Source organism: Balaenoptera ricei, chromosome 7 (genome assembly GCF_028023285.1).
Source record: "Balaenoptera ricei isolate mBalRic1 chromosome 7, mBalRic1.hap2, whole genome shotgun sequence".
NCBI lineage: Eukaryota > Metazoa > Chordata > Mammalia > Artiodactyla > Balaenopteridae > Balaenoptera > Balaenoptera ricei.
The window spans coordinates 106,390,840-106,415,648 of NC_082645.1; the positions used below are offsets into that span (position 1 = coordinate 106,390,840).

The window sequence follows — 24,809 nt, forward strand, 5'->3', positions numbered from 1 at the left end:
AATCAATTCCATTTGCAAAGCTGCATTCTTGTTTTTTTAAATAATTAATTAATTAATTAATTTTTGGCTGTGTCGGGTCTTTGTTGCTGCGCGAGGCTTTCTCTAGTTGCGGTGAGCAGGGGCTACTCTTCATTGCGGTGCGCGGGCTTCTCATTGCAGTGGCTTCTCTTGTTGGATAGCATGGGCTCTAGAAGCGTGGACTTCAGTAGTTGTGGCACATGGGCTCAGTAGTTGTGGCTCTCCGGCTCTAGAGCACAGGCTCAGTAGTTGTGGTGCACAGCCTTAGTTGCTCCGCGGCATGTGGGATCTTCCCAGACCAGGGCTCAAACCCATGTCCCCTGCATTGGCAGGTGGACTCCTAACCACTGCGCCACCAGGTAAGTCCCAAAGCTGCATTCTTGAATGGGTATGATTCTCACAGCACCTGCCTTCTGAGACTTCTCTACCTGCCAGATGCTTTACATACAAGAACCCCATTTCACAGGTGAGAAAACTAAAACCCAAAGAGTAGTTAAGTGATCTACCCAAAGGGACACATCTAGTAAGCAGAATAGGTACATCTATCTCCCAACCCCATCCATTCCTTTCCAGTGCACCATCTTGCCTCAAATGGCTAAATTCTTTTTCCCCCCCAACCCAATTATTCAAAATAATAATTGGATTGGGCCTATTTGGTTGGAAAAGCTCTATATATCATCACAGCCTCGTTAGCAGGTGCCCTGTATGTGCAGCAGACTCATGTCACAGGTTCCCCAGGCATTTGTCCTGCAGTTCTCTGTGCTGTCATCCCTGGTGTCCCCCCTCACTTGTCAGACTGTGTGTCCCAGACTCTTTACCCTCCCCAGAAGTCCAGGGCATTACAGGGACCTGGGAGAGGAGAAGGGCTTTGGTACCTTTGTTGGGAGCAGGGAGTAGGGGAAGGCCTGATGAGGCTGCCTGCTGACCCCGCAGGCTTGTTGGGCCGAGGCCCACGTTCCACTTCCTTGTCCAATTCTGCAAAGAGCCCAGTGGAAAAGGAGGAGTAGGGAAAAGATGGGCCTTTGTCCCACGAGGAGGTGGGGATTTGCGCTATGGGGACAGTCCTCCCCTGAGGAACCTCTGGTGGAGGGGGAAGGAGCCTTACACCCCTCAGCAGCTCTCCCATAGGATTAGGAAGTGACCCCTATGCTGAGAAGGGGAAGGAAAGGTTTTTCCCAGCTAAGTGCTCTACCAATTTACAGCTGGAGAGGCCATACTGTATTTTGGCCTCTGGAATTTTCTGGAAGCTTGAGAGGTAGTAGACAAACCCAGTCTTGTTTTTTTTTAATTTATTTATTTTTTAAAAAATTTATTTATTTTTATTTATTTTTATTTTTTGGCTGCATTGGGTCTTCATTGCTGTGCGCAGGCTTTCTCCAGTTGCGGTGAGCAGGGGCTACTCTTCGTTGCGGTGCACAGTCTTCTCACTGCGGTGGCTTCTCTTGTTGTGGAGCACGGGCTCTAGGCGCGCGGGCTTCAGTAGTTGTGGCTAGTGGGCTCAGTAGTTGTGGATCATGGACTCTAGAGCACAGGCTCAGTAGTTGTGGCGCACGGGCTTAGTTGCTCCATGGCATGTGGGATCTTCCGGGACCAGGGCTCAAACCTGTGTCCCCTGCATTGGCAGGTGGATTCTTAACCACTGCGCCACCAGGGAAGTCCCACCCAGTCTTGTTCACCTCATGGCGGTCACCTCTCTTCTTCCCTCTCCTTTCACCAGGGCAGCCCTGGGGCTTCCCTAGGTGTACCCTTTGCAGCCCCTTCTCCCCAGTGCAGACTACAGCCTTGACCTCCATTCCTTTTCTTCCAGGCCCAGCTGCCACCAGGCGCCAGTCAGCCCTGTTGCACCAGTGGCCTCAGTGGGCATGGTGGCTGGGAGGCTTTGTGCTTGCTTTGGGGGAGCTGGGCCTCAGCCATCTGAGGGTTAATCTGGGAAACTGAGGCTGACCTCTGACCTAGGGTGCCCTCTCACTTTGGCCTCTTGCCTCCTGCAGCAGTCCTGGTGGTGCCCGAGGCCCAGCCCCAGTGCTCTCCTCGCTGGGCTGAGTCCCACTCATGTGACCTTATTATGTCCCCTGTGAGGCGGAGTGAATAAATCATTTTCAAGGAGCCACAGTCTAACTGCTTATGAACAAATAACACTGTAAAGATCCTAAACGTGAGCAGAGCCTCTGTGCCAGCCTTCAAGATGACAACAGCTCTCTGTGTAGCCAGCCGTAGTCATCTTACTGAGTTCCAAGTGGGTGCTGGACTCGGGGCCGTGCACCCTATAAACATTATGGAGTGAGGTATAGGCACTATTATTGTCATTTTAAAGGTGAGGAAGCAGCATGGAAAGCCAGCCAAGTTGATGTAGCCAGTAGGGAGCAGACTCAGGATTTGAGCCCGTGACTGTCTGATTCCAGAATCCTGGTTATGAACCGCTGCCCTCACAAACCATTTTCCTTAACTGTGTTAAATATAGTCGAGTTTTTTGTGTATTAAACATGCCCAATTAATTTTATTTTTCATTTTACAAGTAGTGAACTGTGTTAATAAAAAATTGAGAAAAGAAAAAGTTCCCTAAATCCTACCACATTTATTGATTTGAGGGTGATTCCCCTTTTCCATCAGTTTGCCTGCCTGTCTCTCTATCTATGCACTCTTCTGTCTTTTTAATCATATGTTCCGGCTTCAACAATGCATCTGGCCCTATACAATTTCCCCCACGTGACCTCCACACACCTTGGGTTGGCTCCTACCAGTTTTCTTGGGGTCCCCATGAGGAACAATAGTTAGTGATTCTCTGACAAAGTCCTGAGACCCTTCGTTGGGCCCACCAGATCTGAATCGCTAGAAATCACTTGGCCCTGCAAATGCACACCAAGGGAGGGAGGGTTTGGTGAGGGTTCAGGGCTGTCCTAGTCCGGGCACAAAGCAATGGCAAACATTAAGCACACAGTCTTGCTCTGAGCTTGCGCGCGCGCATATATGTGTGTGTGTGTGTAAGTGTAAGTGTAACAGGGAAGAGCCAGATCTGACTACATATTGGATCTGTTTCTTTTACTTTAACCTTTGCTTCCCCTTGCTTTTGTTCACTGAAAGAATACTGTCTATACATAATGGCCTGCCTCGGGGGACCCTGCCCCTCTGCCTGAACGTTAAACCAAAGTGCCTTTGTTCAGGGAAACATCCAGACCCTGTCCACCTGTGGATGGCCGCAAGAAAGAAGAAATTAACACATCCCCTCCCCGAGGCTGGCCATTCCAGGGGATATTTGCAAAACTTATGGCTTTTTTACTTTACTTCCTCATCTCCTCCCCCTCTCTGTGCTATAAAAGAAACTGGCATCCAAACCCTGATAAGACGGTTATTTTGAGACTTTAGTCTGCCATCTTCTCGGTCTGCTGGCTTTCCGAATAAAGTCGTCTTCCCTGCCTCAACACCTCGTCTCCGATTCATTGGCCTGTCATGCGGCGAGCAGAGCGAGCTTGGACTCGGTAACGTGTGTGTACACATAAAAATCCACTGTTTGCATTGCATATGCTCCAATTTAACTAGAAAAAGATGTTATGTTTTTGTTCCTCTTAAAATTAAATTTCTTCTGGCATTCACAGGCACTGAAATCAGAAGGGAAAAAAATGTTTCGATTTGAAAATGTTTTTCAAATACGTAGCAATTCGACTCTAGGGGTTGGGACACGGTTTTTCCAGAAACTCGAACTTGGAAATTAGCAACGGAGCAGCAGTAAGCTGGCTTCCTTTTAAACTAACACTGATGAACAAATAAAGGCTAAATGAGTGAAATAAGAGAGCTGATTTCTTTATTAGGCCATAATAGAAGGTTTAGTCAAAGGAGAAAATGAAACTCTGGATTTAATACTAACTCTACAATCCATGGCATACCTGTACAGGGGCTGCCACTGGACAGGAGCCCCTCCCAGCCTGACCATGACCCAATGAGGGCTTCTTAAACCTGGGTTATGTGAAATAAAAGTTGAGCAGTTTTCAGCATTTGTCTACATAATTGGGGAAAATATTTAGCAGAAAGAATGGATACAGGGCGATGGATTGAACTGCTCTCCATTTTTCTTTAGCCAACAAAGACCACAATGGGGCTGTTTTATGAGAATTCATTAAATAAAAAAAAAAGGATCAGGGGGCTCATTCACTTGGGTAAGCATTCCAAACAAGCTAAGTGTTCTTTGAGGTTTTAACCCACTGGGGGCTGGATTCAGAAATTTAAACCTGAATTTGTACTGTAGAAAGCTTTTCAAATGTATAAGACTGGGTTTTATGCTTAAAAAAAAAAAAAAAAAAGTCTACTAATCTACAAAGAATGCTAGACTATTTCCCCTACAGGGCAATCAAAAGGGTGTGTCTTTAACACGAAAAGGATTAAATCATTATAACTCTGTCAAGAGCCTGAGTTTCAGAAAACCAGGTGCCTGTCTTTATTTAAAACATCTCAGATGCCTAAAAGGATGTCTAAGCGTGTGCTAATCTGTTATCTAGCTCTCTTATGGATGTTAATTTTGTATAACCTTATATACATTCGTGAGGAATATATTTTAAGGAAAATTTATAAAAGAGGCATAAAACCACCTAGAGCCTTTTTAGTGTGTTATCTTTAAGATTAAAATATAAAGAGCCATGCATAGGATGTGCTTGGTAAGTGGAACAGAGTTTTTGTGGTGGAAATTCTCCTAGAAAACTCAAGGTGAAGGGACACCCAAATCAAACCTAGACAATGTTAAATACTCCTTTGTGGTCACCTGGACATTTTTCATCCTTTGCAACCTGAAATTCTGAAACTATGTATATTTAAACACTGGACATTGATCCAACCAAGAAGACAAGCGTAGTAATCTTTTTTTTTTTTAAACAATTTTATTTATTTATATATTTATTTATTTTTTGGCTGTGTTGGGTCTTCGTTGCTGTGCGTGGGCTCTCTCCAGTTGCAGTGAGCGGGGACCACTCCTCGCCGCGGTGCGCAGGCCTCTCACCGCAGTGGCCTCTCCCGTTGCGGAGCATGGGCTTTAGGCACGTGGGCTTCAGTAGTTGTGGCTCGCGGGCTCCAGAGCTCAAGCTCACCAGTTGTGGTGCACGGGCCCAGCCACTCCGCGGTATGTGGGATCTTCCCGGGCCAGGGCTCGAACCTGTGTCCCCTGCATTGGCAGGCAGACTCCCAACCACTGCACCACCAGGGGAGCCCCAAGCATAGTAATCTTTTGAAGGTGTCTCCTAAAACATCTTCTGAATCCTGTATTTTTACAGATTCAAACTCAGGTCTTCACTTGTAGTTTTTTGTTTGGTGGTCTTGTAACCCTGAGCCTAATTCATTAGTTATCACCAGTAATGTAATATCCCATCCCTAAACTATTTACTTCTAGCTGATGCCGAAAGTGCGACCTCTGTGCACCGGTGCCGAATCGAATCCCGGAGACAAAGTTTTGGGTGAAGTAGAAAAGAATTGCTTTGCCAGGCAAAGGGAGACACAGTGGGTTCCTGCCCCAAAAAACTGTGTGTCCCAACCTGGAAGGCTTTGGTGAGGAGTCTTATAGCAGTGGTTCAAGGGTGGGGTTGCTGAGAAGAATTAGGGTGTGTGCAGGGCCTGCACTCCTTTAGCTGGCCTCAGGTCATGGGGGCTGAACAGAAAGTCTCCCATGCCCAGGAGCCCCATAGGGTCCTGCTTGGTTTCATAGGTGCACCATAGCCAAGTCTGAAAAAAGTAAATGATGTGAAGACGTGCTTGTCTCTTAAAATGATGGGGTGGTACGAGGGTGCATTTGCTCTCACACCGGCGCTCCATCTCCACTGTAAGAACAGCTGGACGTAAACTCTGTAGAAGTAGGTTCTGTAGCGTATCTGTATCTAAAATGGGATGTCAGGAGCATGTAAATAAGAAAAGTTCCATGAGTCAAGTCATTGTTTCTAAAAATAAGGTTTTTAAAAAACATACAACTCCACAAATGGCAGAGCACTTCCAAACATATTTTTATCTCAATCCAACATCATTTTTGTAAGCTATTAAAATCTATAGTTACATAAGATGAAAGTAAGGATGAGATATTAATATCACCCAGACCTCGTTCTCACTCCAGCCCTCTTCTTACCTCATCATCCTGTGTCAAGCCCAAAATAAAGGTTCTCTTTGAAGCAAATGAAGAATCTTTGGAAAGGGCCTAATAGGCTAGACAATGGGTGGGGGATTTAGAGAGAATATTGGTGGATGGGAAAATGCACCCCTCATGAAAGTTCAAAGGAAAACAATTGTACAGCTAGCATCATAAGATATGTTGCGTAAAGCTGAGCAGGATTTAAAGACATTTAAACAGTCAGGAAAGACTGGACCACTTTGGGGAGCGGGGGGTGGTTCTTTTAATTTTAAAGGAAAGTTTGCTCCTTTTCACTCAGTGCTGGAAGTCTTGGCTTCACCTCGTGTCACCTTCTCAGAAAGCCCCTGACAGCTCTTCCTCAGCTGGCCCTTGTCGACTGAAAAAAAAATGCACAATGTGAGAGTTGTGAGTTAAGTTATATTTAGGGCAAAATGAGGATTATAGCCCGGGAGACAGCATTTCAGACAGCTCTGAGAAACTGCTCCGAAGAGGTGGGGGGGGAGGTCAGTATGTATGTGATTTTGGTGAAGGGGGAGTACGTGCAATCAGGCACATATTTTTTGCAGAAGGTTACTGCTAGTCACAAGGAGCAGACGTCACCATGAAGGATTTTAGTGCTTTTCTAGATCCGAGGAGATGCAAGAATTGGGCTCATACAGTCTTCTCCTGAAAATATCTAACTATCTGAAGACCTGTCCTTGCCAGTTTTCCTAGAGCACAGAGTGCCTAATTCCTGATCTCCACCCTGAACTCCTTTCAGGGGGTGTCGAAGGTCAGCAGCTGCAGTGGCTCATAATCTGATCCTTGTAGAGGTAGATGGCAAGTGCCAGTTTGTAGGTGTCACCCCCAAGCTAAGAGTCGCTGATGGTTTGAGGGCCTGAAGGGGTTTGCTGTTGTCAGAGTTTATCTTAAAGTACTTTCACCCTTTTTACATCTACATTTTCTCCTGCAAATCAAAACCTGATTCGATAAAGCCCTAAATACACTCTTTGCTTAAAAATAAAAGAAAGAAGGTGACCCTGCTGAATTTTACCTGGGCCCTGTCTGTGCTCCTGGAAAACAGAAACCATGAAGATAATTCACCCACCCTTTTGTGTTCTAGGAATGATTTACTACAAGGAACCATCCTTCCCCATGTGACTTAGACAAGACTTACAGGTCCCCCACCACCCCCCTTGTTTACCTGTGACAAGGTCAGTGACGGACCCTCCAGTTCCCACTCTTTATCTTATAAATGATTTGAACTCCATCCCCACTGGCCAATCTGGACAAAATACCTGCTACCTTACACTCACAGATCTTATGATCAGAGAGGTCTCCCAGTTGCAATAATCCTTTCAACTAAAGCTATCCTTGCCTGAATCCAGATTGTTTTTTATTTGATAAAGACAGCAAGGAAGCAGAGAATTCAACCTGGGAGTCCCTCCACGTGCTGTACTACAGTTCTCACTTTCCAAGATCATTTGCAGCAAAATTTACTCTGTGTTTACTTCCCTTATGCAACATACAATCTTTTGTATTGCAGAATAGCTTTCAGGAAGGCATTTGAATTCTTCCTCTAACCAAAGCACCTTTTGAAAAACAAAGAAAATGAGGAGGAGTCATTTTGCTTAGGCTAGTATTTCACATACACTTGAGACTAGATTGCTGCTCAAACACAAAGTGATTTACTAACTTTGTAGTTATAGCTCCAAATCACAAGCGTTAGAGATAACTATATTCAAATGTAACTACAAAAGCAACTTCCACCCCCCAATATTTATTTTTATTCTCTCTCGCTTTATATATTTTAGAGCTGGCTTTCCCAGCATTAACTAGAGACATTGAGAATTTGCTGTAAGGTACCTCCTTCTCAGCTGTGTCCAGTCAGTCACCTTGTTTTATTATTGTTTCTAAGGGATAAACAGTCCACAAAAAATATGGGTTTTTTTTTTTAATTGTTTTAATAGATTTTTTTTTAAAATTTATTTATTTATTTTTAGCTGTGTTGGGTCTTCGTTTCTGTGCGAGGGCTTTCTCTAGTTGCGGCAAGTGGGGGCCACTCTTAATCGCGGCGCGCGGGCCTCTCACTATCGCGGCCTCTCTTGTTGCGGAGCACAGGCTCCAGACGCGCAGGCTCAGTAATTGTGGCTCAAGGGCCTAGTTGCTCCGCGGCATGTGGGATCTTCCCAGACCAGGGCTCGAACCCATGTCCCCTGTATTGGCAGGCAGATTCTCAACCACTGCGCCACCAGGGAAGCCCCAAAATATGGGTTTTAAGGAGTGCTATATCATTTTAAAATAATACATGGGAAGTCAGTTTTAATTCTATTAGGACACCTAGGCTGTTGATTAACTCCATCAAATATGTATTCTACTTTGAATTCTAATTCTAATTCCTTGAATTCTAATTCAAGGACCTTAATTTAACCAGTTGTATGATCAGGTCTGTAGTAATGAAGCACGGAATATTTTTTCAGTCCTAAATATTCTAGTATGTAACTTAGAAGTTATATGCTAGGATTTACATAGTATTGAAGAAGTTGTCCCATAGTATTTTGTATACTGGTTACAAGCTGTAAGTCCCAAGTTGTTTACCAATAGAAGTGACCTCTTTTCTCTAATTTTTTCATGAGCTTGGTAGATCCAAAAAGCAGGACATTTAAACCAAAACATCTGAATGATCTTCCTTCACACAGGAAGATATGAAACAGAAAAGCTACAAAATAGAGACAACCAACTTAAAACAGTTCATGTCCGTTAGGTCTTCACTTCTCAGATGGAGTAGTGAACAGAGTGTAATTCTCCAGGGAGCCACAGTTTGTGCATTTATTCATTTAGTAAAGATTTTTGGTCTATACTGGGCACTTGTAATTTTAGATTTCCAACAATTCTGGAAACATTCCCTCACTTCAAGCCTGCATCATCTTTATTTTGCATGCTCATGTGAACCATCTAATGAATCTCCTTCCAGCTATCTTATGACCTTCAAATCCATCCTCCCCACAGCATGTAGAATGACCTATCTCAGGAGCTGCAGTGGTGCAATCGGTATAGCGTGTGGTACTTATATAGAGTGACCTATCTCAGATGCAAGTATGACCATGAACCACTCTTTAAAACATATTAATGTCCAAGCACCTTAAAATTACCTATAAGGGCTTTCATAATGGACTTCTGCCTAAATCTCTACCTTTAACCCTTCCGCCTATCTGTTCTCTTCTCTGGAATCACAGAACTGCTGACGACTCCCACTCCCACGCCAGTTCCTGCACTGCAGACGTATCCACGCTCTACTTTATACTTCCTTCCTACTGTTGCTACTTCCTTGCATGCTTTCGCCTGCTCCAGGTCTCAGCAGAGGCGTTGTCTCTAGATAAGCCACCTTGAACCTTGTATCTATATTCCCTACTAGATGGTTCTTTATTGTTCCTTGAACCTGGCATGTAGTAGCAACTCAATAAATAATTAATGAATAAAATAAATAAAGCCTGTTTCTACAAAGAGGATTTAAGAGCTGTCCCCCTAGAGGAAACAGATGTAAAGAAGTAACTACAGTCCAGAGTGCTAAAGATACATTAGAAAATTCTACAGAGTGCTAAGGGAGCATCCTAGAGAGCTTTTTAAAATGGAATTGTTCCCCATCTTGAGTGGTTCCCCAGTGGCCCTGATGGAAATTCAGGACACAGATTTGGTCAAGATTTCACCAAGGTTTTTTCAGTATGAAAGTAGTAATTCTATATGTTTCTGAACTGTGAAGGGATCTTTGAACCAGAAACCAGATTTTATTTGCCTTTTTAAAAGAGCCTCAGGTCTCTTTCTTATCTTGTAATTGATGAGCAACAACTATTAAATTTCATTCATTCATTTAAGAAACATCTGACCAGGGCCTGTTATGAAATACTATGCTAAGTGCTGGGGATTAAGCAACGAACAAGAAAGACTCCATCCTGCTCTTCTGAGGTTTACTTGTAGGCGAAACAGAGTAACAAGTAAATCAATACAGAAATTAAAGATTATACGATTGTTGTTTAGGACACAATAAGGTTGAGAGCAGAGACCTACTTTAGAGAAGGTGGTCAAGAAAGGGTACTTGGTGCTAGTTTCACTTAAGCCTTGAAGGATGAAAACTAGCCAGCCAGCGGAGGGGTTGGGGGAGAAAGCTGCAGGCTGAGATAAGCAGAAAGGGCAAAGGTCCAAAACTGAGCCAGAGCCAGGCACTGTCCCAGACTCTGGGCCAAGCATCCACTTGGGGCGGGGATGAGGCTGATACAATCAAAATGTAGAGTCTAAGTGCAGGCAGGGTAGAGTTCTATGAAGAAAAATAAAAGCAGGGTATGCAGACAGAGTGGCAACAGGCAGCTGTCTTAGGTAAGGTGGTCAGGGAAGGCCTATTCCATGGAGGTGGCTTTTGGACACGGGGCTGATTTTACTTATAATTTACTTATAACTCATGTTTAAATTGCTTATGGCAAATCTAGAATGTTCAATATGTATCACCCGTCTTTGTGATTGGTTTCTGTATTCATTTGGAAACCAGTGTTCCCAAGCAGTCTAAATGGCAAGCAAGCCTTCTAAGAAGACAGCTGGATTTTAAGTGGAAAGCCACCTTCGAGTTGGTCTTCTCCAACTCTAACACCAAACATTTGCTGTGATTCAAATCTGGTAAGGCACCTCTTCAGACAGTTCTGTAAAATTACTGGCATTGCTCACCATCACAGGGACCCCAGCCTGACAGTGGAATGTGGAAATTGCAGAGGAAAGGGCTCCGAGAGGAGAGCATGGGAAGTGCCTGTTGGCTCGGAAGGCTGAGGCTCGCCAGCTCACGTCAAGCTTCTCTCATTACAAAGGGTCACGGGGAGGTTATAGCCCCACTTACAGTCCTGTTGGGGAGGTGCTGACGGTGTGATCAACAGCCCCTCCTAATAGCTAGAGTTAATCACTCACTGACCGGCTGGAAAATCAATGGCGGCCTACTCTCTCCCCCTCCACTCCGCCTATGTTGGTCCAGCCTCCTTCCTTCACTCCCTGCGGTGAACAGGCGTCAGGAAGGGGATTCTCTGGGACTCTTGTCCCTTCCTGCTCAAAGACTGGCTCTACAGGAGGACAGTCATCTAACTCCAGGGGAGGAGAACCCATTCTTCTCTGCCTGGGAGAAACCTTGTAATGAAGATACCGTGTCAAAGATGAGAAGGAAGCAGCAAAGACAGGAGATAAAGGGGGGGAGAAAAAAAAGAGTCTTTCAGAGGAAAGACATGATTGCAGCCAAATGAAAAGGAAACTTGATTTTCAGAGATGATGGGTTAGAGAATATTTACATGTCTCCAACCCCTTGTCAAATGCACTGTAATCTTAGTTTTTAGAATATTTTCCTTTCAGGAGGTGGTGAGTTACATTTTTTTTGGTTGCGCTTTAAAAGTTGATGTCATTAAGTTTATCCCAAGCAGGCCCTGTCATAGGGCTTACCTAGAACAGCGGTCTCTTGGCAGGGAGGCTGAGGAATCAGGATGCTGGTGCCCTGGACCAGAACTGAGAATGGTACGCTCTCACCTTGGGCCTGACCAGGTGTATGTCTGAACCTTGGCTTGTCAGAAATGTGTTACCAACAGGAGGAATTAAATTCCAGGGCACTCTGGCTGAGAGCTTTTGTTCCCGAGTTGTGAGAACCTCCACCTGAACTTCACGGCCATGCAAAAGAGATTGTCACAAGGTTTATATGCTTCCCAGGAGGGAGGTTAAATCTCAGACCAGGGCCCATTATTTTCCCAAGTGAGAGGTGAAGTCGGGGTTCCTGGTGGTGGTGATGGGGGTGGAGGAGAGTAGTGCTGTCATGACAGTGTGGATCCTAACTTATACTGGAATGTCTCTGATTTCCTTTTGGAAGGAAGAGAAGTGATAACCAGGAAAGGTGGGGGGCAGGGTAGGTGAGGAGTGTTGGGGGTACTCATAGACATACAGCTGATTGAAGGTGTTATGGAAATAGTATGCTCAGGTCTCTAGCATTTAGACCGACACTGGCACACAGAGTTGGTAGCTACCCCTGTTCACGGTCATCATGTTGACAGTCGTTCAAAATGAGTGGGAAATTGGCTTTGCCAAGTGTTGATAGCACAGCCTTTGACGTCAACCTGAGAATGGAAATGGATGTTGTGTAAAGTAATATGAGAGTCCGTTTGGCTGTTCCCCCAGTGAGTTGAGTAGATACGTATCCAGGGCGCCTTCACCGACAACCAACATCGTCTGCGTGGTCATAAGTGAATTTTCTTTCCTACATCCTGTGATTATGGCTCCCATAATTTTGTTAGCCTGCATATTGGGTTTTTATTCTTATGCATTTCCTTAGCTCTCCATTTCCTCCCCAGCCTCTTAACTGGTAATTTTGTTTGCTCATGGACTGCTGTATGACAGAGTATCTCATCATGAAATGGTGATTCTCCTCACCTCCCCACCTTCCACATATGTGCAGATGTTCTAGCACAAGGAAATGCAGCCAGCAATACCAGCCTTTAGAGACAAAGAACACCTAGACCGGAAGGACTGGGGACAATTATCTGCCGTTCTTATCACCAGCTAGTTCAATGTTAAATTACTTGCCAAGTAGGAGAAGGGAGAAGATCTGGCATGTGTGAAGGGGACCAAATCCAGACAGACGGAAGGTCCCTACCCCTGGAACTACCTCAAACCAGGGCCATCAGGACGAGTGCTTCTCTGACATTGCTTTCACAATGAGAAATAATTCCCTGGGGTTACAGCAAGAGTTGTGTGAGCCTGCCTGCAAATCCAGATTTCTTTCTATGTAGTACAGCTGACTGGTCACTCAGAAGGCAAGCCACGGAGATGTGGTTGATGGTCATTCACAACTTGGGTGGATGCAGTTGTGTGACTGGACTCTGTAAAGTCTTTAATCCTTCCAGATATAAATCTTTTTTATTTCTTCTGAGTGACCACCACCCAAATCTTTTCTGAGTTCTATAAGATTGTAGACCGGAGGCCAAGGTGAAATGACCCAACTCTGACTGAATGTGTAAGGAGAGCCTGTGATGGCCTGAAAAACTAGGTGTGGAATGTCAATGACCTTTAGCCTAATATCGGGTGGTTCATGGTTCATCGGGTCAGCATGACGGCTGCTCCGACCTTACACCACGTCCAGAGACTTCCTCATACACAGACGCTTCCGTAGAAAGACAAGAGAGTGCAGCGTGGTCATGTTTTCTCTTGTCTCAAGGTAATTCAAGGCTAGACCTTCTCTAAGGTGAGACGTATTTCAGGATATACTGAGCCTGAATCCCATTTAAAAGATGTCTGTGGCGGCTTCCCTGGTGGCGCAGTGGTTGAGAATCCGCCTGCCAATGCAGGGGACACGGTTTCGAGCCCTGGTCTGGGAAGATCCCACATGTCGCGGAGCAACTAGGCCCGTGAGCCACAACTACTGAGCCTGTGCTCTGCAACAAGAGAGGCCGTGACAGTGAGAGGCCCGCGCACCGCAATGAAGAGTGGCCCCCACTTGCCGCAACTAGAGAAAGCCCTCGCACAGAAACGAAGACCCAATACAGCCAGCCAGCCAGCCAGCCATCCATCCATCCATCCATACATACATACATTAAAAAAAAAAAAAAAAAGTCTGTGCTTTTTCCAGTGGAATTTTTTTTTTTTCCAGAAAATTATGAGACACATTACAAAAACCCAAATCGTTTAGTTCTACAGAGCTGTTTTTCTTTTGTTGTGGGTTTGGGTTTTTGGTGATGGTGAAGGTGGGAAGGACAGGTTAAAACATTTTGTTTTGTTTTGTTTTTATGACCATCATTTTTAAGACAAATGCTTTCTCAGTCTTTATGGAGAAACACAAGTTTACTTGGGTACCACTAGAATGACCCGAGCTTTAAAAAAAGGTCTGGACAGCTGTTCCTTATACCATCCTCATAAGTTTTTCCCTCCGTGAGGTACAGATAGCTGCGCTCACAGAACATGGGTGATAAAATGGTGGGAACATTTGTAAAATATGGTGAAACAGGGAAGTTGGCCTAGGGTTGCTCAATTAAGTTTTTTTTTCTTAAATCACCAGGAATCAGGATATGTACAGGAAAATGTCTTGGGAAAATTTACAGGTCATAAATTTATTATTTAAATTTAACCTACCAGTATCCCCTTCTTATTACATCTACGCAGAAAAATAAGAGAGCGACTTCCCAGGGAGGGTCCTTTGAAGGTGGAGAATAGTGTTTTCCTGAATTACTGCCAGAGCATAGCTCATATTTGCTTTATAACACACACCATATTTAGGCTGCTGTTAGCGATGTTGGTTTTTAACATCTCAATGGCTCCCAAGATGATGTATGTATAAGCAAGTGAGGATTTAGATCAAGGGGGCAGCAGCTCATTATTAATGCATGTGCTGAAAAATCTCTAGCTTGCTCTTGCTAAAGACAAGAGTGTTGGGGAGAATGAGAGCTCATTTTGGAGGCTAATATTAGAAACGGTTAGTATTAAAAATGGTACCACTACAGACAAAGGGTTTACTCTGTGTGAGTTCTGTCTTTTGAGACTTATTCAATTACAGAGTAGAATTGCCTTTTAAAAGTATGGATAGAAGGCATAAAAAGTTGAAGTACTCTGTCTTATTTTGAAACTTGATGTTAAATGATCCATAATTGATTTATTTCTAGTTGAAGAAAAGATGCCCATTCAAAGGATATCACTTAGAGCATCCCTTTGCCCTCATCACCTACTCTGGAACATTCTGCTTTGGGAGGCCTAGGGAAATTTTGAAACTTTTTCTTTTTTTGATTCTGGTAAAAATAACTCTGTTCAGACCAAATAACCCATTAAAAAATAAGCAAAAAAAAAAAGACATGAAAGGATGAGAGTCAAGAGCATGATTGTGTAGTACAGTGAGGATGGTCAGGAGTCCTTCTGTTATAGCAAAAGCTATATAGTGAAATGATTGAATCATACGTTTTATTAAATATATTATGAAAGATTTCAAACGTCTTAGGGCTGAAATAATATAAAGAGAGGAGAAGGCTGGTGGTGAATTCTTGTTGTTTTATTGTAAGTGTTAAGAGCGTAGATTTATATTGGTTCACTTACCTTCAGTACTCAAGTCTACCTTCAAGAGAGATGTGAGGCCAGCTGTTCTGGGACTGTTCCCACTGGAAGCTGACAGAGGGCTCAGTCCCTGGTTGCTTCGGATCAATGTGTAAATTACAGACCAGCGGGGTTTTTTTGTTGTTGTTTAGTTCTGGGTTTTTTTTGTGATTACAGTGTGCAGGATTATAATGTCAGTAATTATGTCAATTTTATGTGTCCCCATGGGTTTTATTTCCTCATCTGTACCCCCACTGTGCACAGTGTGGATTTTATTGTTGGTACCAATGGTACACAACAAAGGAAGACTCTTAAGTGCCCCCCTTTCTCACCACTCCTGATGGTACCTGTATAGAGAGGATGGAAGATTCTTGGAGTATTGGGGGTAGAACTGAGACAGGGATTCCTCCGTGGCTGAGAGCCTCTCTCTGCCCCTCATGCCTTTGCAAGGGAGGACAGCCCAGGACTCTGACTCCTTAGAGGCCACGTGGATCATCAGATCCCCCAAGCAGTTGCTCTGGCCAGATTCATGGTCATACTGAGAAATATGTTTGATGACGTGCTTGCTGAGGACAAAACCCACGCCAGCATCAAAATCTGAGACTATATTTAATTGACATGTGTACTTAAATGCCTTTGTGTGTGTGTGTGTGTGTGTGTGTGTGGCTGTTTCCTAGGCTGGCTGGCTGGCTGGGTTACCCACAAAGACCTGTGGCAGCACACTTGGAGATGGGAATAGTTTGCGGTTTTAATCAGATGAGAAAGTTGAACATGGCATGTGGCTAATGTCTATTGCATTTGTGCTTTCAGGGGTCTGTAAAAATAAAGGTTTTGATCTTTCAGCATTATTTTGCAGTTATTTTTTTCTAGGGTCAGCAGGACTGACAATTAATATACTTAGATATGACCCAGCAATCCCACTCCTGGGCATATACCCAGAAAAAACCATAATTCAAAAAGACACATGCACCCCAATGTTCATTGTAGCACTATTTACAATAGCCAGGACATGGAAGCAACCTAAATGCCCACTGACAGATGAATGGATAAAGAAGATGTGGTACAAATATACAGTGGAATATTACTCAGCCATAAAAAGGAATGAAATTGGGTCATTTGTAGAGATGTGGATGGACCTAGAGACTGTCATACAGAGTGAAATAAGTCAGAAAGAGAAAAACAAATATCGTATATTAACGCACATACGTGGAATCTAGAAAAATGGTACAGATGAACCGGTTTGCAGGGCAGAAATAGAGACACAGATGTAGAGAACAAACATATGGACACCAAGGGGGGAAAGTGGGGGGTGGGGATGGTGGTGTGATGAATTGGGCGATTGGGATCAACATGCATACACTGATGTGTATAAAATGGATGACTAATAAGAACCTGCAGTATAAAAATGAATAAAATTGAACAAAATATAAGAAATGTGAGGGAGGAGTCTAATAGTAAGTTTTCTTAGCAGTGATTACATTGTTATCTGAAGCAAGCCTTATTTGTTTTTGCATGAAAAACTCAAATGGCACCCAAGGCACCCACCCCAGCCCTCAGTTCTAACCCGCAGTGGATCCAGTATCCACAGTTCCTCATGTAACCTACATGCATTTACTTATAAATAGATTTTTAAAATTACAAATGGGATCAAAATATACTCTTGCTGCCTCTTTTTTCATTTAACAGTATATCTCACAATGTTTTATTAACTGTTGCATAATTTAACTGGTGTCCTGTCATGAGCATTTAGAGTTGTTTCCAGGTTTTTGTGGTTGGTTAGCTGTCCGAAGGAAGGTGGGCTTATGCATGATTTTAACTTTTGTATGCTCTACATTTCCTAAGACTGAAGACACCAATTCCCTCAGTGGGCATCATTTTGGATGTGACATCTATCCAGTGGTGAGTAAAAGACACTGGTCCCAGGCTTCTGCTGAACTGTTACTGGTGGGATGGTGTGGATAAGAATTTGGCAGTTGTCTCATCAGATGCGACATCTTAATCCCTTAGCCCCAAGGGCAGCCAGGTGGCCTCTAGTGAGTGTTACATGGATATAATGGGTTAGGATCACAGAATTTGGGTTCTTTAAAAATAGGTATCTGGTCTCAGTAATAATTGTCATGCCAGGTTGGGGGAGGGGGGGGCGTGGTGAAAAGACCGTAGGATTTGGCATCAGAGCGAAATTCAAGCCCAGCTTCTCTACACACATTGTATTTTCTTTAGGAGGACGTTCACCTTCTTTAAGCCTCAATTTCCTCATCTGTAAAACAGGAATGATATGAATATTAAAATAATGTCTATGAAAATACACTTAAAAAGTCACTGCACAAATATCACTTATTATTTAACCCAAGTCCTCCTTAATAACGAAAAGAAACCTCAACTGTTTTAAAGTAACTTTCCTAAAGCTATACATGCATACATCTATGACTTAATTACTAATCTTTGTACCTTTAGTGTTTGTCTTCAAAAATTTCAGACGCAGATCTGAGCTTGAAAAAATGGAGCATTAGAAAGAACAGGAAAATGTTGTCACTTAGTCATTTTATTTTCCTCACCTGCCATTTGTGCTTTCGTTATTGTATCTCCATTTTTACAGAACCTGGAATATGTCAAGACCAGTTTGCTGAGAGTCTTCTGTGATTTACGGTGTTTGCTCTGCAATTTCTTTGTTTTGGTGTTTCAGGCGTGGAATGAAATTTTATTAGTTTGAAATTACACCTGCTTGTCCCAGTGACTCACCATCACACCACCCTCCACAAACACACACAAACCCACACAAACCCACATGACATACACTATAGAAGGGCCGTGAATTTTAAAAAGTAAATAAAAATAATGCCACAAGCAGGAGAGGACATTCACCAGTTGAAAACAACTTTTTACACTGGATGGTAAGCAGTAGTCTCTAGAATGTTCCCAAATAACCATAACAAAGACCTGCTTTTAATTCACTCCCTGAAGCCAAATAGGAGACCACAGAGCAGTGTGTATTCTAGGGAGAAAAAAAATGACTGAACACTGAATAAACAAAAACACACACAGGCTAGTGCAGTCAGTCTTTTTTGTAAAACTGTTGATCTGAAAAGCCTCCAGAGCTTAAAATTGCTCTTAAAATGAATCCCATACTCATGGGTTTGAGTAGGTAGATTTTCAGCAGCTTTCTCTGTGTCATATGTGGTCGCCACCTCAGTGCCCTGTAGAACTGGGGTTTGGAGCAGAGTTGGGCAGGACTTTTGAAGAAAATATTAATAGAAGCCATAGCTGCTTCTATTGAATCAATATTTGAAGGCATTGTTAATAACATTTTGGAGCAAAAGACTTCAAGGACACATAGAAGAGGTATTTCAGAACCCATCTTTATGTCTAGTTTCTCTTTTTTTCAGTGGGCTACAATTAATATTAACCGTTTTGAAGAATATAATTCAGTGGTTTTAGTATATTCACAAAGTTGTGCAACCATCACCTGTGTCTACCTCCAGAACATTTTCATCTCCCTAAGAAGAAACCCCATATTTACTAGCACTCACTCCCCATCCGCCACCCCCTCATCCCGCCCTAGACAACCACTAATCTACTTTCCATCTCTGTGCATTTGCCTGTTCCGAACACTTCATATAAATGGAATCATACAATATTTGTCCTTTTTATGTTTGGCTTCTTTCACTTAGCACACTATTTTCAAAGTTCATCCTTGTAGCATGTATCAGTGCTTCGTTGTTTTTTAAGGTCAAATAATATTTCATTGTAAGGATATACCCCATTTTGTTTATCCATTCATCAGTTGATGAACATTTGGGTTGTTTAAACTTTGGGGCTATTGTGAAGGATAATGCTAAGAATATTATATTCATGTACAAGTTTCTGTGAGGACATATATTTTCAGTGTTCTTGAGTATGTACCTAGGAGTGAGACGGTTTGGTGTCTGGCCTTTCTTTATCCAAATTACCATGTTAGTAACCTGAGAAGAAGGGGAATGAGCTTAATTTGGACAGATTAAGAAACGGGATGGGTAGAGAAGCTGTGGTCTTTGGGTTACATCTCATTGTTCTCTAGAATGATGAAACTAATTCCTGACTTCTTAAAAACAAATCCATGGATAGACTGTCAATCCCAGGGATTCACAGTGTTTCTGTCCCATGAGACCTGAGGGATACCTTACATCCCTGTTAGTTAATCGCTTGCACTGTGATTTCCCCATGGTGACGTGGGCTGAGGGTGTAGCCAGAGGGAAGAAAGACGTTAGAGTTTATCATAACGTGTGTGTGTTTGGGGGGAGGGCGGGTGTAGTTTGAAAAGAGCCTCTCGGTGCTCCCTCCGTTTTGCAGAGGATTCAGCTTTTATTATAATAACAGTGGAGCCTTCACACTTTGCTTTGGGAGGAGGACAGAGGTGGGAGTGGGGGCAGGCAGCAGTCTCAGAGCGTAAACAATAAATGTATGGCTGTTCTCTAAGATCCTGTGGCTGCTTTACTAGTAATGTTATTTCAAGGATCTTCTATTTCCTGAACTATCTGGGTTTTATTTATCCGGGCGTGAAGACTAAATTCTGTTCATCAGAGCTGTGTTAGACATAGAAAAATTGTCATTTTGGATTGTAATAACTAGGAAGGCCCACCACATTAAGAGAGAAAAAGCACCGTTTTCTCTGCTGACCCCAAAGAGCCCAACCATCAAGGACAGATCCCAGATTGGAAATTCTTCTAACTTGTGAAGACACATTTCATTTTGACAGAATTGGTTCTCTAGAAAAGCCTTTTGTCTGCTTGGGGTCAACAGTAGACAATCCAGAGAAATGGATTTTCTTTCCACCTATACGTTAATTAGGGAAGAAGTAAGCAAGTAGGCTAATTCCTCATCATGAAACGCTACGGGGCCCCAGCGCCATCAGCACCATGCAGGGGACCCAGCTAGGTTGCTGAGGCGTTAATGAGCTATAATTGCTTCCGGTCCTGCCTCCCCGTGGATTTTCGCTTTTACACATAGGCCTTGGGGGCCTCAGCCCAAAGGAGCATGATGGATGATGGAACTTAATTTGGTCCCTTTAGGTAGAAGGGCCTTTCAACAATACAGAGCAAAGTCCTCCGTTGAGGGCAAGCCATACTGAGTTAATCATTATACTCTTTTACTGTGAACTAAATGGAGAAATAGTTCTCTTCTGCCATAGTACTCTCTTTAATAGACTTTACTTTTAGAGTAGTTTTAGGTTCACAGTAAAAATTGAGCAGGAAGTATAGAGAGTTCCTGTATAGCCCCTGAAACCACACATGCACACCGTCCACCAGAGTGGGACGTTTTGTTACAACTGAGGATCCTACACTGGCACCCAAAGTCCTTAGTTTACATTAGACTTCACTCTTGGTGTTGTACATTTCATAGGTTTGGACAAATGTGTAAAGATGTGTATTCACCATTAGAGTATCATACAGAATAGTGTCAATGCCCTAAAAATTCTCTGTGCACCACTTACCCATGTCCCCAGCCCCTGGCAATCACTGATCTTTTTACCATCTCCATAGTTTGCTTTTATCAAAATGTCATATAGATGAATTCATACAGTTTGTAGCCTTTTCACATTGGTTTCTTTCACTCGGTAATATGCGTTTAAGATTCTTCCATGTCTTTTCATGGCTTGAAAGCCCATTTCTTTGAGTGCTATGAAGGTGACTGTCCGTGATCCAGGAAACAGGCGCTCGCCAGATACTGAATCTGCCAGTGCCTTGATCTTGCACTTCATCCTCCGGAACTGAGAGAAATAAATTCCTGTTTATAAGCCACTCAGTCTGTGGTTGGTTGTTATAGCAGCCCAAGCTGGCTAAGACAACATTTTAAGATGTGACTGACAGGCAATAAACTGTACGTACTTAGTTTTATTGAGGTATAATTCACATACTATTCAATTCATTCTTTTAAAACGTATGATTCAATAATTTTTAGTGTATTCACAAAGTTTACACATATTTAAAATGTACAACTTGGTACATTTTGATATATGTACATACCCCTAAAATTATCACCATAATTAAGACAGACATAATTAAAACATAGTTAAGACATAATTAAAGCTTCATTACCCAGAAGTTTCCTCATGCCCATTTGTAATTTCTTTCCCTCCTTTCTTTTTCTTTTTTGTTTTTTAACATCTTTATTGGAGTATAATTGCTTTACAATGGTGTGTTAGTTTCTGCTTTATAACAAAGTGAATCAGTTATACATATATATACATATGTTCCCATATCTCTTCCCTCTTGCATCTCCCTCCCTCCTACCCTTCTTTCCCTCCTTTCTGGCCACCACTGATCGGCTTTCTATCCTATAGAGTCATTTCTATTTCCAAGAATTTTATATAAACAAAATCATAGAGTATATACTTTTGTTTGTTTTTGGCCTGGCTTCTTCATTCAGCATAATTATTTTAAGATTCATCCATGCTGTAGCATGATATCTATAGTTTATTTTTTTGTTTTTGCTGCGAAGTATTCAATTGTATGATTATACCACAATTTGTTTATCTATTCACCTGTTGATGGAAATTGGGTTGTTGCCGATTTGGGGCCGTTACAAAGAAGCTGCCATCAACAGTCATATACAAATCTTTGCGTGACTTGTGCTTTCACTCTTTGAGGGTAAATACCTAGGATTGGCATGGCTGGGTCATATGGAAATCATATGTTTTAACTTTTTAAGAAACTGCCAAACTGTTTCTCCAAAGTGGTTGTATCGTTTTGCACCTGCCGCAGTGCTGTATGAGGGTTCCAGGTACTCCCCATCCTCCCAACACCTGGTGTGGTCAGTTCCTTTCATCTCAGCCATTCTAACTGATGTGTCATGGTGTGCCCCACAATTTAAACTCCGCTGGTCCTAACTGCCTCGGAGGTCCCTCTACATACCACCCAACATCACTTCTCTAAGTCTTTGCTCATGCTATTCTTGCGAAGTGGATGCTTCTCTATCCACCCCTCATCTTAAACAATCTTCCTTTAACATTCCACCTCAGTGCTCCTGGTGTCTCGGGTTGAACCCAAGTCTGTCTCTACATATATACATACCCATAGAATTCTGTGGATAATTTTTTTCCAAAGCATATTTGCATTATGATGAGATCCTCTGCGTGACCGTTTTCCCCACTCAAGGTTGGAGACCTAATACAGGGCTGGGCACGTCGTAGGTTTGCTGTAATGAATGCAAACTGACAGAGACAGGACTCATCACCCTGTGAGTGGTACTCTTTCCCTACAACCTGAAAAACATAGCTCCACTTTCTCTGGTTTGAAGAGCTCTGTCATTACAGTAATTGTTATTTGCAACTTATTGATCAGAAACAGTGTGTTGCTATGGGAACACTTTTAAATAAAATGAACAATTGTCCTCATTCTTAAAAACATCCTTCAGACATAGAAGGCAAAAGATAAATGAAGCCGAAGAAACTCATGGACTTCAAGGAAATTAAATTTTGTCTGAATGAGGGTCACACAGTCTGTCTTCACTCTATGATTTTAACGTTTCCTGTCTGAAGATTCTGTGTATTTTTGAGTGAACTAGAGTTAGTCATAATGCCTGTAATATTCTTTTTGATGTTGATGAGTGGGGAAGGGGCAGGGTTGAGAAACATTTATATCCTAGCATCTTCTGAGAAATTCTTAGTAGTCAACAACATCTGCAAGTTTTCCAACTCCCCAGAAAATAGTCGGTCTGATGTGGTTTTTATAGGTTCACAGGAGGGAGAGGCAGAAACATAAAAGAGTAAGCTGGTTTCCAAAACAGTAGTTTCTGGTAATAAGGGGATGGTAAAGAGGTTAAGTTTCAAAGTCTGATTAGAAATCACAGCTATGGAATTTGGAGTGATTGTCACTGAGGCTTTAAAGCCTGTGGATTTGGCCTGCTGTGCACAGACAGTGGTTCTTGATTTTTAACCCAGAGCAAAGTGGCAGCAGAGCACAAAAACATATGCAGCGTCTTCTGGGGGATACTGAGTGTGCTGGGATAATGTTCAGAATTCACCGGCAACTAGATGAGTTAAAAGAAAGCACCACAATGTGGGAAACTCTAAAGCAATCTGGCTGACTAATCAAAAGTATTTTGAAATAGTCCTTCATAGCGGGTTTTGTTCCAAAGCTAAGTGACTCCATCCATCACAAGCTAAGTAAAGCCCTAGTAAGATCAATGCGATCATGGTAAGATGAGGAGGTTTATCATTAAAGCCCATGACAAAGTGACCTGTGCAAGAATACAGTGTAAAGCCGGCCGTGCTTCCCAAATTCTCATGTGCACACGAACCACCCGGGAGTCTTGTGAAAATGAGGGTTCCAATTCCGTAGGTACAGGCTGGGGCCTGAGATTCTGCATCTTAAAACAGCACTCATGGGCTTTCCTGGTGGTGCAGTGGTTAAGAATCCGCCTGCCAATGCAGGGGATATGGGTTCAATCCCTGGCCCAGGAAGATCCCACATGCCGTGGAGCAACTAAGCCCGTGAGCCACAACTACTGAGCCTGCGCGCCACAACTACTGAAGCCCACGTGCCTAGAGCCCGTGCTCGGCAACACGAGAAGCCAACGCAATGAGAAGCCTGCTTGCCACAACTAGAGAAAGCCCGCACACAGCAACGAAGACCCAAAGCAGCCAAAAATAAATAAATAAATACATTAAAAAAAAAAAAAAAACTCCAGCACTCATGTGGTGTGGATGCTGTCTGTTCTCAGACCACACTTTGGGTTGCAAATGCAGAGACTTAAGTGAATGGGTTGCTTCTCCCTCTTTTATAACAGGTCACGGAAATGTCCTGTGAAGCTCTCTGACAAAATAAATAAGTCTATTGTTAACAGTCCTATTCATCTCAGGAGGGTATGGAAATCAATTCTGATATCTATGTTGTACTTTAAGGGAAAAAGAGAAAGGGATTTTTTATTAATAGCATCATGGAAAAAAAAATCAATTGAAAAACTTCCAGATTGAGTTGTGTTTATTTTAGGGTTGAAAATAGTCATGCCATTTATTGTATGATGCTCTCGATTACTGAAAAAAGTTAAACTATATCCAGTATGTTGACTACATACATCAGGAGTAAAAGTGGCATTCAAAATATTTTAAGCCAGAAGTTCCAGAAGTCACTTTTTTGGTTGAAACTTGAAGGGCTGTCTGATTTGAGTATTAGATTATCTTAGTCCAGGACCATCCCGAAGGTATTACCGTGGTAGTTTAAGGCACATATTTTTTGAAGCCAAACTCTCTGGATCTGAATCCGATAAGTCTTGCCACTTACTATGTACAACGGTTTACCCCTCTGTAAAATGGGTCTGCATTCTACAGGTATTATTGGATTAAGTGAGTTAATATTTGTAAAGTTCTTAGACCAGTGCTTGGCACACATACCAGCTGTACAAATGTTAAAGATATGACCAAATAAGTAAGACATGTGTTAGTGTCATATCTTAGCTGCCCAGTGACCCTCTGGAATCCAGAAGGGCTGTTTCTCTTTTTTCTTTTATTTTTAGAAATTTATTTATTTATGTATTTATTTATTTATTTGCTGTGTTGGGTCTTTCTTGCCGTGCCCGGACCTTCCCTGGTTGCAGAGAGCAGGGGCTACCCTTTGTTGCGGTGCGCGGGCCTCTCATGGTGGCTTCTCTCGTTGCG

The 24,809-nt window shown here is 42.8% G+C and overlaps 1 protein-coding gene across 6 annotated transcripts in view; it reads left to right on the top strand.

The window, feature by feature from the left end:
- Positions 1-24,809, top strand: part of SGPP2 (sphingosine-1-phosphate phosphatase 2) — a 142,731-nt gene that overhangs the window by 56,329 nt on the left and 61,593 nt on the right. The window contains exon 1 of one of the 6 annotated variants that reach the window (XM_059928810.1): positions 17,032-17,077. The exons of the other annotated variants lie outside the window; for them this stretch is intronic. The gene's annotated coding sequence lies outside the window, so the exon portion shown is untranslated. Of the gene's footprint in view, positions 1-17,031; positions 17,078-24,809 lie in introns of those variants that run through there. 6 annotated transcript variants of the gene reach the window in all.